Source organism: Heterocephalus glaber, unplaced genomic scaffold (genome assembly GCF_053883595.1).
Source record: "Heterocephalus glaber isolate CG9 unplaced genomic scaffold, H.glaber_assembly_v1.0 deba00001504, whole genome shotgun sequence".
NCBI classification, from domain to species: Eukaryota; Metazoa; Chordata; class Mammalia; order Rodentia; family Bathyergidae; genus Heterocephalus; species Heterocephalus glaber.
In genome coordinates, this window is record NW_028258324.1 from 62848585 (window position 1) to 62866046 (window position 17462).

General features: G+C 40.4%; 1 long non-coding RNA gene across 5 annotated transcripts in view; it reads right to left on the minus strand.

The window, feature by feature from the left end:
• The window catches only part of LOC110348445 (uncharacterized), a 73848-nt gene that overhangs the window by 50717 nt on the left and 5669 nt on the right, over positions 1-17462 (minus strand). For 4 of the 5 annotated variants that reach the window (XR_002393697.2, XR_015441017.1, XR_015441020.1 and 1 more), the window contains exon 3: positions 12098-12215. This is a non-coding gene — a long non-coding RNA (uncharacterized LOC110348445). Of the gene's footprint in view, positions 1-6; positions 11259-12097; positions 12216-17462 lie in introns of those variants that run through there. The other variant, XR_015441018.1, reaches the window with a different exon arrangement.

Below are 17462 nucleotides of genomic sequence, written 5' to 3' on the forward strand. Positions count from 1 at the left end.
CTGGGGAGGTGACAAGGGCAGGCATGAGGCTAAAAGGTAGGTGTCTTGTAGTTTGCCTGTACAAGGTCATGGAGTTGACCAGAGCCCACCGAACCGGAAGTGGCAGCATGGCTGTAATGTACCAGAGATTCTACTATTGCACTGGTTTTAAAGATGAACCTCAAGATTCAGTATCTTCTCCAAAGCACTCATCTAGTACTTGATGGGACTATGACTGGAGCCCAAAGAACCAGGCTATTCACAATTATAAAACCACTTCTCCGATTTGGAGAGATCTGAGATGTTTGCAGCTTTTTTCCAAAATGCTTCAGAATATAACTGAAAGACTCTTGGATAGGAATTAACCTGGCCATGGCTCAGACTCTTGGAAAATCAATCCTCCATCTGTCTCAATGTACTCATCGGTTTTTGGAAGAGCTCAGACTATGTGATCTTAGAGGCCTTGCATTTTGATTAATGCTTTTCTAAGAATATGCACAAATACCATTCTTTTCCAATTTACAAATCCCTAGAATGTTAATCCTGAAACTAGGTCACTGGGTCATAGGGTAGGCTCATTTTTCTGAATCATGGTTCACATTAGCAGATTGCCTTTGAAAATGATATCTTCAGTGCATGCATATACCTCCTCTCTGCAGCCTGATTCTCACAGAGATTAAATAAAATTGTACGTCAATAACAATTTTTGATGACTTAATAGGTGTGAAATAGTATCTCAAAATTGTTTTGTTTTCTGTTTCTTTAGTAACTGAACAAAGCCAGACATCTCTTGAGATGCTTTTCATCTGATTTCTTCTGTGTGAATTTATACTTGGCAAGTTATTTCCCCCTCTTTGGAGGAGGAGCTGTGTCATCTCTGAAATGAAAACTGAATGATGTCACCAAAGCTGTCTCCAGAGTCAGGTGAGACAACTCAGAGATAGCTCACACTGCAGTGCTACTTCAGTTCAGCAAGTAAGTGATACCAAGTAGCACTTCTGAGGCTAGAAACCAGCAAGCCTGTGCCTTGACCAGAGCCTTTAAGAAATGCCTGGTCAGCCAGATTCTCTTCTTTCTAGATGGTTCATATTTTAGTCCTTTCTAAAAGCAGAAGGGATGAAATTAAATGACCTACATGGTTTCTTCCCCCAATCCAGCCAGTGTAGAGTACTGTTGTGTGATGAGAACCACATATCAAATGCCTGTTCCGAGGCCGGTCCCAAGACAGTGCTTATCTTGATTGACTGGCATTTCTGGTTTTGCTCTAAGACTGGAGCTTCCTGAACATTTGACACATTTGTTCTGAACTTGTGGTGACCTACTTATTCTCAGTTTCGATCCTTCTGCAGATAAGATTAAAAATGGACAAAGCAGTGATGTCATCATTGTCATTCTTTGGAGGTTTAAAAGAAATAGGACAGCACTCTCAGACACCAGGGCAGAGTTAGTGGGCTGGAGAATTGGGGATCTGCAAGCAGATTATCATGTTTCCATTTGGGGACAGAGTTTGAAAAAGCAGGGACTGGCCCTTGGAGAACACCAGCCTTCTTTTTCTAAGCCTCTTCCTCCTCTCCATCATGTTCTTCTTTATTTTTATGGTCCTGCCTGTGAAAAATCTGTGTTTAGAACTAAACTGGGAGGCAGGAAAGATAGTTTCAATCCCAGTTCTGCCACTTTATAACTGTAGGAATTGTAACGAGTAATTTCATCTTATTGAGCCTGTTTCCTCCTCTGTTTCTATGATGACCATTCCTTTCATTGGTTGTTTATACTCTTCACTGATTAGTATGTAAGATTCACTAATAGAAGTAATGACTTACTGGTCTCCATGCTCTTCACACTGTAGAATTGTCTTGTAAAGATGCTTTTTCTCTTGAGTATACTACAGTTTTATAAATTCCTCCTTGTCACTGAGGGTGACTACGACTACCCCATCTTTCTAAGGTTGTACAAGCATGTTCATTCTCTAGACTTGCTGAAACAAATTGTCACAAGCTTGATGGTTTAAAACGAGAAATTTATTCTCTCACCATTTTGGAAGCTAGAAGTTCAAGGTGACCACAGAGCCATGCTCTCTGAAAGTTCCAAGAAAATATCATTCTTGGATTCCTCCTGACTTTTTACAGCTGTTGGCAATCCTTGGTTTTCCTTAGCTTGTAGCTGCATCAGTTCAATCTTCCCTTTGCACTTGCGTTTTTCCATGTTTTCTCTCTTTCTCTCCATATAAGGGTATCAGCTACTGGATGAAGATGACCTCATCTTAACTGATTATATCGGCAAAGGCTCTAATATTGAGCAAGGTCACATTCACAGATTCCAGGAGGAAATGAATTGGGTGAGGACACTGTTTAGAGCAATACACCAGGATGTCTCTGTGCCCTTACTCTTCCTATCCTGTGGCTTTGTACTTCATCTCTTGCCTTCTTCAAGAATCTTTCCCCTAGGATGATGCCTCTTCACTGGAGGGGAGATGATCATCCTCATCATTTGATCATCCCCATCATTTTCCATGACAAGAGCCTCCCTTCCTTCAATCTGGGTTTCGCAGGAGTTTGCTGTCAGGCTACTCCATAAAAAGATTAACTTATATCTTCAGTCTCCTGTGCCAAAATGTTTTGGTAACTTCATTATCTGTTATATCAGGGCCGCATTTCCTCAGAAAGACATTGGAAGGCTTTGCCTCCTGACCCTGACTCACCTTTCCAGTCCTTCTCTCAGAACTTCCCTCCACACACTTCTCCTCAGGTTGTCCTTGCCCTCCACCACTTCTCCATCTCCTTCTCCACCACTGTTTCTGCCTTCATTTGAAAAAACAGTCTCTGACACAGCGTTCATTATTGAGACCACTGTTGGAAAATCACCTCTTCTCCAAAGTCCACAAAGATCCCCCCACAGCAGACAGTAATTGTCATGTTCGCTCCAAACTCCCACAGTATTTTGTACTGCATTGGATGCATTATTTGTGAATGTGCTATGCCTCATTTTTGAAAAACATGATCTCTTATGAGAAGAGTGCCTTTTCCATTGCCAAGATTCTGGCTCTTGGGAAGTGTCTGGGACACGTTTCCAGGGAGGAAGGGAGGGAGAGAGGGAGAGAGAGAGAGAGAGAGAAAGGAAGGGAAGGATAGAGAAAGGAGAGATAATGGGGGAGCCAGAGGAAAGAAGGGAGGGAGCAAGAAAGGAAAGAAAGAAGGAAGGTCTCTAAAGTAATGATTTTCAGATGGTTCTTTAAGAAATGTGCAAATATTTTGTATCTCATTAGCACTCAAACAAACAGAAAATGTAAATATTATCTTTGTTCCTAAATTCAAATGTTCATAATTATAAAAATAATTAAATTCTTTACAACAAGCAAATGTTATACATCTGTATTTACCAAATAAATGTGTTAATAAAATGTCTTTTATCTTACAAGTATGTTCTGGGTTAAGATTTTTATGGCATTATTAAAATTATGAAAACCATTATAGCAATGAGGTCACATATTGCCCCTGGCAGATGAAATATTTACATTTTCTTTCAGACTCTTACTCCCAGGAGACACAATGATGGTTGGGATTTTTTATCCTATGGGTGAGATTAAAGGAGAGGGATGTTCTAAGGCCAAAAAGGGGAACAGAACAGTAATGGACTCTAAAAACACAAAGACTGTGACAATGTGCCGTTCACTAACAGTGTGATTTGGAAGAAATTACTTTGCAAAATTGGGTTCTTTCTTCTTAAAATAGAGATTAGCTCTAACTTCTAGGGTTGTTGAGAGGATTAAATAGTATACCTAAAAATGAGTAATATTTGAGGCGATTAACAAATGGCATCTACTTCCATTACAAGGGTTTCTTCTGGAGAACAAACAGGTGCCCTGCTTTTTGGATTCCCCTAGTGAATTGCAGCCATAATTCTAACAGAAGCTAGGAAAGCAGATGAGCAGGGCTCTAACCTCTAAATTGCCCCGAGGGAAAGTTAGCTAATGAAAAGCCACAAGAGTGAATTATCCGCTGACTGCACTCTTTTGCTCAAGTACAAAATTACTTTTGTATAGATAGGCATCCAATTTGCTCATTATGTTTAAAAAATCAAATGAGAGTTCCTTTTTGAAGTCCTGGTAGTGACCAAGATGTATTAAAGGAAAAGTATCTGGTTTTACTCAAGAATCAGGACAGACATACTTAGAAATTAAATCAGGACCTATCAGATGGGACTTTGGAGTAGATAAAATATTTCCTGTTGGTGTTCTCTTTCCTCAAAGATTTGGGCTAAAAATAAACAATTCAAGAGTTGAGATATTGGAAACACTCACTCTTGAATTAATGTGGATCTTTAAAAATATGATCTGTTCCCTTACTGTTCGGGATTGAATTTCCTTAGTCTTTTGATGCTGCTTTTCTCTGTTCTTTGCTGGACATTCACATGCACTGGTTGTGGAGTCGAGGTCATTGTAGGAAGATGCCCCATGCTTTCTACTGTAAAGGCTGATGCTAGCTTGGACTCATGACACTTGAAGGCTCTTGCCCACACAGCCAGCAGCATCCATGTGCCTGTGGTCATACACTTTTGAAAACCACAGGGTCCAGGAAGAGGTATTTGCACCATTTATAGGGCTTGTCGGGAGCTCTCCTCTCCCTATGGGTGTCTTTCTAAACTTATGGTCTGGGGCCATTTCATAGACAAAGGATCTTTTTATCTTTATTGTCTTCAACCTCCAAAAACTTAAGGTATTGTCTTTCCCCTTCCAATAAGTGGTACCACTGCTTCCAACCATTGGGCAGGCCATCAAAGCTCTAATTTAAAGAGGTTTACTACCAATTAAAGTAAAGAACAGATATTCATAAACAGGATGACATGGGAAAGATGGAGTTTCTAGCATCTTACAAAGTAGAAGCTTGAGTTGCATTTCTAATTTTTTGCTTTCTACCCTTTGCTTTCTTTATTCCAATAAAATATTATCCAGTTTCCACACAGGGCCTGCCTTTATCACACTTAGACATAAGTGCACTTACACACACATACACACACACACACACGAAGAAGCAATCAAGACAAAATAACTGTTATCAGCTCTTAAGAGAATAGTTTGTGTCTCTAAAAACTTCAGACTGAGCATCTCTGCCTTTTTCAAGGAATGATTGGTACAGGGCATTCTCAGTGCTATAGAGGTGACAAAACTAAAATGGCTAAGGAAAGCAGATTTTTGTGAAGAGAGTTCATTTTTTAAATACTCCAGTCACTTGCCATCTTGCAAACTGCACTGTCAGTTTGGTTTTAAATGAAGTCAAACTCTTCCTAGTGGTTCTGAAGCCTCCTGATGTTGTTTTTCTCCCCCAATTGTTCTTATTGCAATAAGCTAAACATGACCTATCATCCTGACCATAAATTCTACCTGACAATAAGGAATTAAAAACCCATTTTTTATTAAAATATACATGAATTTTGTGAAGAAAAACAAATTCTACAGGTGAACTATATGCAATTGCTAACATTCGAACATTTTTGGTCCATAAACAAATGGCAGTGGCATATACTTCTACTTGATGCATTGTAAAAGTGATAGAAATTTCTTCAAGGGTGTGCTCGTTCTTTATCCACAGATCCAGGAATAAGGCTTTCTTATTCATTGACACCAGGAGTATCTTAAATAAAGGTTTGAAAAGCTAGCCAGACATGGAGGCACATGCCTGTAATCCCAGCACTTGGAAGGCTGAGGCAATAGGATCACCATATGTTCAAGGCTAGCCTGGGCTACGTAGTGAGTTCAAGACTAGCCTGAATTACATAGTGAGATCTTGTCTTTAAGCTACTCCCTCAAAAAGAAAGAAAATAAAAAGAAAAGCAGAATTTGGCACAGTACAACTTATTCAATGACACTTGGAATATTCAGTGAGGTGGGAATGACTCAGTAATTATTTCCTCATCTTTCAAACTAATTAGATCTGGATTCTGAGAACAAAATGGAAAGTGATTTGGTTTCATGTTTTGAATTCTCTCAATAGCATCAGCCCCTTCAGAGACTTTCAATTTCTCACCACATACCAAAACTTTTCTTCTTTTCTCTTTCTCAAGTTTTGATCTATTCAGCTTCTTCACTTTTCTCTCATCATTCAGAGCTTAAGAGTAGAAGAAACCTACAAGAACCCACATCAGTTCCTGTATGTTTCCAGGTGTGTCTCTCTACTCTCTCTCCTGTGAATAAAGCAAAGGTAGCATTTTCCCAGAAGGCTAAAGGGAAACAATAGATTAATTAAAAGTTGATAGAGAGCCAGTGATGTAGCTCAGTAGTACTATGTCTGCCTGGCATGTACAAGGTCCTGAGTTCAATTCCTGGAACTGGAAAAAAAAAAAGTTGGTAAACTTTTGAGGTGATGGATCTACCGATTGTCCTGATTTGACCATCACATGTTGTTTTATGTACTGAAATATCACACTATGCCCATAAATGTGTATAATTGTTATATATCAATTAAACATTTTTAAAGCATTTAAAAAGGAGTTGACAGGACAGAATGGAAAAAACTTAGAAAGCCCCCACATATTATTAAATTCTATTCATCCACATTTTCATTAAATGATTAGCAACCTGTTAATGATTAGCAACTCATCTTTCAGTCTCATTTTTCTGATGTGCGAAGTGCAGATATTTAGCTGGGTGACAGAATTCTTCCAGCTCTGGTGCTCTAGGAATCTACAACTGAAGAGCATCTATACCTCTGTTAACACAGCCAAAGGCAATATAAAAATACATCAGCTGGGACCACCATGGGCAAGGGATATGCACTGTTGCCTTAGGTTGTGGAGTGTATTAGGCATTTTTCCATTGCTTTGACAAAATACCTGAGATAAATAACTTAGAGAAGGAAAGATTCGGTTAGGCTCATGGTTTTAGGGGTTTCAGTCCATGGTCAGCTGGATCCATTGTTTCTGGGCCTGGGGTGAGGCAGAACATACTGGCAGAAGGACAGAGCGGAAGACAACTGCTCATATCATGGCAGCCAGGAAGCAGAGAGGGAAAGGCAGTGCACGGGGCCAGGGACAAGATATATCCTTCAAAGGTGCGTTCCTACTGACTCACTTCCTCTAACGAGGCCCCAGATCCTCCAGGTTCCACCTCCCAGCCTCAAAAGACTCAAGTCTATCTCATAGTGCAAAATGCCTTCCAATCCATCTCTAAGAGCCCCCACAGTCCTGACATTTATAGGAAGTAGAAAGTCCAAGTCCAAATCTCCTCTGAAGCTCAAAGCAAACTCTCAGCTGTGAAAATTTTTTGAAAAGTTTTTAGTATACTTCCAGTGTACAATGATGGAACATCCAAGATAAACATTACCATTCCAAAAAGGCAGAATGGAGGCATAGAAAGAATGCATGGGACCAAAGCAAGACTGAAACTCAAAGCAAGACCAACATTAAGTCCTGTAGCTCTACATCTGCATCTGGGACATGTGTATAATATAAGCTCAAAAGGGTATGGACAGCCCTACCACTATGGCCTTGCTGGTTTTAGCCCACATGCCCACACTATTGGGCAGGCTCTGCTCACGGAGTACAGTTTCACTTGGCAGGTATTCCATGTTCCTGACATTTCTAACTTCCTGAGATCTCCATTATAGGCCTGGTTTCATTCTCACAGCTCCTTGCGTCACGCTCTCAGGGGCTGCATGGAGGGACATCAAGGTTCTGGATAGTTTCATGGTGCCTGTCTGCTCACTGAAGGGCCAAATAAACCAGTGGCTGCTCAATCCAAGAAGCTGGAAGCTTCAGAACAAAAGGGACCAGACAACATAGTTCCAGTCCAAGGCTGAAAGCCTGGAAGCTCCCTGAAGAGTTACCGGTGTGAGTCCACATCAAAAGACTGAAGAAGTTAGAGTATGATGTCTCCAGGTGACGACAGCAGCAAAAGACACAGCTGCTTTAGAAAACTTAAGCTTGCATGCATGGGAGTTGGCTTCCTCCTTTTTCCATTCATCCATCCTCCTTTTTATTCCATCCCAGCCCCTGCCTATGGGATGATGCCACCCCAGTTCAGGGTGGGTCTTCCCTCACTCAGTTTTCTGGCTCTCATGCTAATCACCCCTCGAAATATCCTCTAGACACACCTGGACACACGCAGAAGTGTGCTTTACTAATTTACTATTTGTCTCTGGAACCCATCAAGTTAACAATCAATACTAACTGTCATATGGGACCAATGCAAAAATGAATATTTTTTGTATTCTACATATTTGTTTTATGTGTGCTAGATTTTTGAGCTGGTTTGCAAAGATTATTAATATGTGGAAATGCAAAAGCAAGGAAAGTATGGAAAGTGCTAATAAGAAGAGGCATATGATTCTTATGTAAACAGACTAGGGTATATTTAAAATTCAAAGTGGTATGATTCATTTAACTGCAGGAAAATTTCTGAAGACAAAGAGCTTTTCATGAACAGGTACAAAGATCTGTCTATACCTCTGCAATCAGCAATAACCAGCAAGAGCAAAAGAAAAGTGACTGACGAACCTGAATCCCACATTGTACGTGACTACAACATTAGCAGCAATGTGTTCATTTAGAAGACTTTGAGTTTATTAACAAATTTAAACATCACTGCTGTTGATGAAACCTGCCACAAGCATACACAGTTTGTGGGTTAAGGATCTCAGGGAGGAAAGAGTGAGTACAGGAACAGTAACTATTAAAGAGAGGTGACCTGCTTTGATAGATTTCACATATATAAAGTGAGTTGGTGAGTTTTGGAAAAAGAAGTTGGAAGAAAGACATGGCTCTAAAGAGAAGAAGTGGATGTTTGGTTTCAGAGTTTTTAAGACCGCTCAATTTTATGCAATGAAAATGAGTGTGTGGATAATAAGCTTCATTACCACTCCCCCTTGTATTTATTAAGGTGAGACTCTACTTTTCATTGGCTCAACACAGGGAAGGTTTACTTCTTAGTAGTGTAAGAATTCAGTGGGTGATGCTGGTTGGGCAGCATTTCATATGGTTATTCAGGGAGTCAAGAACTCTCTATCTTGTGTCCCAGTCCACCTGCAAAGGTACGAGTCTCCCCATCTCCATTAACAGAGAAAGAGATGAGAGGAAGGGACACTCACCCTTCATGGGACCACCCAGAAGCAGCTCACAGTATTCCTCTCCCAGCCCTCTGGCAAGAACTGACCAGATGCTTTCCATTCCATATGCAGAGAGTAGAGGCAGGAACTATAACCCCTGGCTGGACATCTCTCCTGAGGACCAACCCTATGTTATGAAGAGATGTTGCCACTCAGCTACCCACTTCTGCTATATTTTCTTATTTCACTTAGAAGCAAAAGGATTTATAATTAACTTTTCAAAACCTAGCCTAATTGCTTGTAGAGCTATACAGAAACTTCTGTGGTAGGTAATCAACATAGGAGTCATGATTTACAGCATTGAGTATCTGTAAAAGAATGAATAAAGAGCAATATTGAAAGGAACAAGTTACAGATGAAAGAGAAGAGGTGGTCTGTCTTAGGCTATGTGTTAACATCAAACTTAGGTAGTACCTGTGTGTGTTTGATGTCCCAGTATGTCTTCCATTGAGAAAATATGCCACCTCATGATGGAAATATCTTACTTAGTTCATATGGTTAGTGAAAGGGGAGGAAGCCCTGATCAGGATCACCCTCCTACCTCAGCAGACGCATAGCTCCTGGTTTTGGCCCACCAAATGGCTTCACCTCCCTGGCCACAGTGAGTTTTCCAGGATGAGTACATGACCTAAGTGGACCAGTCAGAGCTCCCTGTCCAGAGGTCTTTCTCTGCGTTCATAGTCTCTGGAACACATTTAAACCTGGAGCTATCAGAAGATATCTTCCTCCTGATGGGACACAGCCTAAGAATGGAGTCAGTCTGACAGCTGATGACATCGGAATACCTGAACAACCATGACCAAAGTCCACTACTTAAACTTTCTAGTTGCATGAGCCAATACATGTCTCCACTTAAAACTCTTTTTCTTCAAGCTTCCTTTGATTTGAATTTTACCTGATCATAAAAATCTTTCAAATTAAAAGGGTCTTTATGATAACACTTGGTTTGGATTGTTCATTTCTTCATCATGTTACTGTTCTGCTCTAAAACCTTTCATGGCTTCATTAATTGCCCACAGAAGCAAATTACAGCTCCTTTGTTTCACTTTCAGAGTCTTCTACCAAAAAGTCCACCTTTCCTAACCCAAGAACATAAACCTGAGAGCATTCAAACATTCATTTTTTATATTGACATCTGTTTTTTGTCCATTTCTGTCTTAACCTGTCTCAACCACTAAAATTCCACTGACTGCTAACAGAGTTCCTGGAGTAGTTATTACTGCTTTGGGGGTAGAGACCGTGTTTTATGGGCCGTGGTATTCAACATTACCATCTACATTCCTACCCCTTGCAACAGTTCAATACTTAGCATGGACTAAAACCCATAAAACACTCAGCAGATACTTGTTGAATTACATTTCTGCTGTGATATTTCCTTGTGAAGCTGATTTTTAATTTTAAACAGGCTAGATTTTTTTTTTCTCTCAGAGAGGGGAAAAAAACCAAGTAGACAATTTGAAGAATGAATTTACAGCTTGCAAAAGGTGCTGAATTGACCAAAGTCTTCTTGGAGGCCAGCATTAAGGTCACTTTTTTCTTTGTTTCATTTTCAACACAGTTATAGCACAGGAAGCAATTCAGAAAAGGGTCCCCAATGACTGACCTAAGTGGTAATCTCTCTTAGATGTGACAAAGAAACCAAGTTCTTCACAGAGCAGCTCACTAGAAGCTGCTGAATACCTGTTCTTTATTATTCCTGGCAGATGACGGTGCACAGTATTTGTTAAAAGAGTAAATGATTCCTTTATTCCCTTGGGTTCTTTCCTTTAGCTCCAGGACTCATTAATTCCTGAGCAATATTAGGAAGACATACAATTAAGTTGTAACAGTTCCTCATACCCTTGTAGAATTTTTATAGTTTGTATCCACATTGCAACTTTTTGCATGCCCTCCACACTAACTTTACAGGCAGGAGGAAAGAATGGTGCCCATTTTGGGAAGGAGGAAAATTGAGAGTAGCCCCTCCACCAGAATTCTAATGCTGAAATTGGCCTCCTTGGAAGAGCTTCAGAGTTCACTCGGAAGGTTCCAACACATATTCAACCAAGGAGACGATTCACATTCCACCTTTGACGTGCCTTCCAAGACACATAAAAATACCAAGACTGTAGACCAGAGTGCAAGCAGATGTAGTAACAGTCCAGGCATTCACATATCCTCCACCATAACTTCAGGCCAAGGGACCTGCAGATGACATACAGTTGGGAGGTGTCAGGCCTCCTAACAGCCATATCCTTTCCCACCCAGTACCCTACCCACTGATTCAGCACAGGCTCCAGAATACGACTGGAAGGCAGCGCACATACTGTGGTGGCTAAGACCAGAACCTGGGATTCCAGCAGATGTAGGTGAAAGTCTAGGTTTGCTCCTTACTACTCTGTGGCCTTGGACAAGTTACACGACCAGTTCAAACCTGTTTCGTATTCTGAAACTGGGAACAATGTTACAGCCTACTAAGAAGCCTGTGAAGATTGAATGGCATGATTTCTAAGCACTCAGCAGACACTAGGTACTAAGGACAAAGTTGCTTAGGGGATGAAGAAGTAATCCGGTGGAACTTTGAAAACTAGACTCTAGCTCTCTATTAGTTTACATGGACTAGTTGTCTCATCTATGTAATAATGCATTGCAAAAGGCTACCAGTGTTTGGAAAGCTTCAAGCAGAGAGAGTTGGTATTCATCCCTCAGCTCTGTGGGAGTCCCCAAGAGTTTATGCTTGACGTAGTATGCATGGTGGTTATGTGTGGGAAAGCGCCTGAGTTGACTCAAATGAAGACTCCCAAGAAGGGCAATTGCAGCATTAGAATCCTGGTGGAAGAGCTGAGTCCCGCTGATCCCACATCTCTGGAGCCATCTGCTGTGCTCTCCCCAAAAGACAACACATTCTCTGTTAAGGATCAGGAGACACCTGTAACTTCCCCTGCCACACTTTGTGTCACAGCTCAGCCTCTGAAGACGCAAACATCTCAGTCTGTGACCTATCCCTGCCCAGCCCAAGGTGGCCTCCACAGAGCCCCACTCACCTGAAAGTGACTTTGGAGTCTTCGTACTCTGGGATTGAGCTCCTGATGATCATCCCTGAGGTTGTTCACTCTATTTTAGGAGAGATTCTAGTATCTGAACAGGGATAAAAATCTTGTCCTAAAACCAGAGGGAAACATGATGAACTAAATCTTGTTATAGTAGATTAATATCTACTCTTAAAGGGGACATTTGCTTAGAAAGGCCATTACTTTGTGCAATTCACATTTATCTTTACCAGGATGCTCCATGCCTATCTATCCCTACATGACTGCCCTTCTCAGGTCTATGCTAGCATCCTCCTGGAACCACTCCTTTCCAGTTGCTACTGATGTAATGTAGAGTGTTGAACTCTGCCTTCCAAAATATGATCCAACAGTTGGTGAGTCAGTCCATGGTTTGCCTGTCCTACGGGATCTTTGTGAGGACTAGCATTAAAATGAGACAGTGCACAATAAATCTAAAGCATAATGTAAATGTGAGATAATCTGGTTCTAAGCCTTTAGATACACTTCTCTTATTTGGAAAATAATAAAAGAAGAACCACACAGGACAGATGTTTAGCCCTCCACTGAGGAAGTTGAACTCTGATGCCCCTGAATGCTCCACACACCTGTTAACGTCCCCTCTCTGGTGATGTCCATTTATGTAATACCTCTGATCAAAAACCTCATTTCTCCCCAGTCTCCCTTTTATTAGCCTCTTTGATAGATTTAATTAAAGTACTGTACTTTATGAGGATATGAAACCAGGCCCTGCATGATGTCACTTCCTGGTTGGGTCCTCAGGTTCCCTTTAGCAGAGTGGAAAGCAGAAGGAGTAGGGGAAAAGAAGAGGTATAGTTTGCTTCTTCTTAGCTCATAGTGGTGGAAACCCAAAGAAATACTTATCTGAAAAGCATCTGAAATCCTCTAATTTCTATAATTATCTTAATTTTAAAAAGTGTTACATTAGACTCAACGCAAAGCACAGTATTTGAATTCAGGTAGAAGCAATAGATTTCAAAACAACTCCAAGACTGGTTAGTTCAGTAGCAAAAGATATGAAGTCTTATTTAGGGAAAGGATGACTGAGTTTAATGCAGTATAAAGAGGCTGGTAGGAAAATAAGTAAGGCACAAACCATGTCTATTTAACAATTTGCTGTACTGACAGCTATTCCCTGAAATGAAGCAGAGCTTGGGGCGTGGAAATATTATGGCTGAGAACAGCTGTAAGCAAAGGAATGCCCAGAACACAAATCTGTACAATAACAGAGGTCCTAGGTGGAATTTACTGTCTTGTGAGCCTTGTGGCTTCTCTCTATATTTTCTCTGAGCACAATGATTTAATCATCACACACACACACACACACACACACACACACGCACACCCTTGACTGAGTGGTAAAAGGAGAGATGCTGTAATTCTGTGCCATGTAAATCACTGAACATCTCATCTGGAGAATCAATAGCTATATGTTCATTGAAAGTTAAGGCTTAATAAATTTCTTCTATTTATGGAAGGATAACATGACTTTTTCAAAGATAGTTATACTGAAACAATAGGGATAAGGCACTCTCCCTTTTTAGGGATGGCAAAACTCATTCTGAAGAGTCAGCAGCATCTATGGTAGCTACTGAAAGAAAACAGCATTGACCTCTGCACGTAGCACCCTGGAAGTTTTCTGTGTGAATCTGGGAGAATCTCTTGACCTCTCTGTTTCATCTGTAAATGTGCTAAAACCTTTGGAATGGGTACTTGAATAAGTGCTGGGTAATGTCTGGCTAAATAAAGGAGATTTGGATGAACACTCGCTCTACATTTCCAGGCAAACCCAACCACTCAGTGCTCCTATGAACATCACATTTTCCTGACTCCACAGTTTGTTCATTCCATTTCTCTAAGAATGCCAGCCTCCTGCTTTCCTTGCTCTATTTTACCCATTGTCCAAGGACAAGGTCCTTGTCTGTCTTTGTGTTTTCCGTTTTCCTTGTTTCATTACCTGGAAGGACTGTTCCTTCTTCCAAACCTGCAAAGATAATGGGTATTCTTGGAGATTTGCAGAGACACATTCTAAAATATTTAAGTAAAATGACTTATACCTGTCCTTTAGAGGGCAGAGATTGTGCAAGATTTATCTCAGAACTTGGCATGTGATAAACCCTTAATGAATGTTTATCAAGTAGATGGTGTGATGGTTCATGTGTCAACTTGATTAGGAGCTGCAGCCCGCTATTTCATCAAACTCTAATCTCGGTATTACTAGATGTTGTTAGCATCTACATTCAGCTGACTTTAAGAAAAAGAGATTACACTGGATAATATGGATGGGTCTTATGTCTTATCAGAAAGGCCTTAAGGTCTGGAGGAGAAATTCTGCAGGATCAGCTTGAGTTTCCAGCTTGCTGGTCTACCCTGTGAATTTCAGACTTGCCTGGCTTACAGGTTTTCCTCACAGTTAATCCTCACAATTGCATGAACCAATTCCTTGAAATAAATCTTTCATATACATGTATGTTGTTGTTCCTTTTGCTCTAGAGAATCATGAAACAGATGACAAAGCTAATTTTCAGTACAATATATTCAGCTTGTGATTTAAATTTAAAGAAATTGCTTGAAATTTAAGCTCTAGGATGATACAAATTTTGGCTCCATTTACTGCTGAATCCCCAGTGTCTAGAACAGGACTTAACATATCATAGAGGTTCAGTAAATACAGTATGTGTTGAAGTAATAAGGCATAAAAATATAACTGTATTGAAAGTACTATATTTACTGGGTTTTGGATATTTATTAGGCTATTTATTAGGTTTTGGGGAATTTGCGATATTAATGGGTTTGCAGTATATAGTTATTGATTGATAACTGATATGCAGATTCTCACATTCCTTGGCTTCTGAATTGATGCATATGGCAGAAAAAATTCCAGTCCAGCATTTTGTCTCTTCCCATAGGAAAGTTACTTCTGTTCTTGTAAAATCATCTTCATCCGTATGATTAAATTTTGATGTGATAGCATTTAGACCCCTTTCTTTCTTCTTTGATATTGATTTTTTCCTTCCTTTCTTTTTCTTTAACTTTTGGTATTTTGAGACTGGGTCTCACTATGTAGTCTAGGCTGGCTTTGAACTCACTGTGTAGCCCAGATTGGACTCAAATTCACAATGGACATCTTGCCTCAGCCTCCAGAGGTCTGGCATTACAAGCAAGGGCAATCATGGCTGGCTATCAAATATGTGATTTTTACGTATGGTATGCCATTAATTTTTCATCTGTTTTTGATAATTATACACCCTTGCGTGCCTTTTATTGTGTGATAATTCTTTCTTTACTAAAAAGGCTATCATAAATTATTACATAAGACTTTTTTTTTTTGAGATGGAGTCTCACTATGTAGTTCAGGCTGGCCTTGAACTCACTACATAGCCTAGACTCACCTAGAACTCACAGCTATCTTCCGGCCTCAGCCTCCCAAGTGCTGGGATTACAGGCGTGTGCCACCACACTTAGCTACCTGAGACTTTTATAGTTGCTTCACCTGTCATAATACTTAAAGAAAACTGCAATCCAGATTCCCAGGGCCAGACTTGTTCCATATCTCTATCATGAAGAAATAAAAAGACAACTTAAGTCTTTTTGCCAAAAACACAGTGCCTTACACTTCAAGTGCTTGTGCCCCAAGCCCTTGTATACATTCATCCTGCGCCAGGGCATCAAAATATTTCTTTTGATTTTATGGCCAGAAAATTATTTTAAAACTGTTTTGCAGCCTCTTATAAATACTTCCTAGGATACTTCCTTTGGGTGTATTTTATTTCCTCTCATCCTGTAAGTGAAAGGTTTCTGGAGTCTGACATACCTGCTGGACCCTAGGAGCCCTGAGGAGGCCAGATCTGTCTGTCTGTCTGTCTGTCTGTCTATCATCTCCCTGCCCTGAATGCATTTCAGCAACAGCTGGCTTCTTCCCCACCAGGAGAGAACCAGAGGCAATTAGCCAGGATGTGCCAAGGAAGGGGCTCTTACTACACTTACAGATCCTCTTCCCTTTGATTTCAGGCTAATTCTCACAGACCACAGATCCTTTAAAACCATCTTATAATATCTAACAATGGTTGTCAAGATGTGCAAGGAGAAACTAGGGAAAAATAAACAAATGAAATGTGTTAAGAATGTGTGGGGGCACGAAGTGGCTTTATTTGTCCTTTCAAGTCAGAGCTATAATCTCAGAATGTCAAGCCCAGATGACACCTAATTCTGTTTGTTTACACACGAGGAAAAGGAAATTCTGAGGAGAAATTTTTCCTGTGATCACAACTCACTAACAGCCAAAACTGGACTAGAGTGGAAGTCTCCAGACTTCCAGACCAGTGGTTTTGTTTGAATTTTCTCATTCATAATATTTATATACCCTCTATACTCCTACCTGCCCCACCCCCCAAATATTTAGGGTTAATTCTGGTAAAATACACACAGTTACAGAATGATCAGAAGGCAAGAAGAGTGAGGGAAAAGTATTTTCTTTTTATCTTTCCTCCTTTCTTTTTTTTTTCTTTCCTCTTAAAATTCTTCTGCTTTCCCCCCACTAGATTACAGAAGCAGCCCTGGGGAATGTAAAGGGTTTGTGATTTGAGAGTGAGCCTTGTTCTGTTTTGTTTCTGCTTAGAAAGTACTAATAGAGAAAGCAGAATAAGAAGGCATGTTCCACCAAGTATATTTATGGCTGAGTGTGATAAAGTTGTTGGAGCTGAAGGAAAATCAGCATGTTCCTCAAACACCCTCTCTCCAGGTTTTGCGACTTGGAATTTAAAATGAGATTTGGACCACAACTCAACATATCAGGTCTCAGATCGGGAGAAACAACTCCTTCTATTCATATACTGCACTGGGCAGGGTTGGGGAGAGGAGTAGCCAAGTTTTCCAATAAACTTGTTACAGTGCAGGGTCAGATGATCCTTTTCTGATGAGGCGTGGAAAGCAAAACAGGTATCGCTGTGAGAACCGGCTTCCTTCATGAGTATGTAAATCAATGTGGTACAGGAAGATCCGTTCTTTGCTCTTTCCTGAGATCTCCTTGGAATGCAAATTTGGGGAATAAGACCTATGGCCCATGGCAGGTTTCCGTACCACAGAACTTCTTCATATAAGGTGGAATGAAAGAACTTGCTACAATCAGACATTAAGAAAGCCAGGAAGGAGGAAATATATGTTTTACACCTAGAAGGAAAAAAAAAAGGAACAAGAACACAGTCCTTGATCTTGGGCCTCAGGTGAAAATGGGTATAAAACTCTTTGTTTTGTGCAGAACATAGCTCTGTTGCAGGGTGTGTCCTTGTAGAAAGCCACTTCTCAGTCATCCTATTGTTTGAATATGGATCATAGGGCCGGA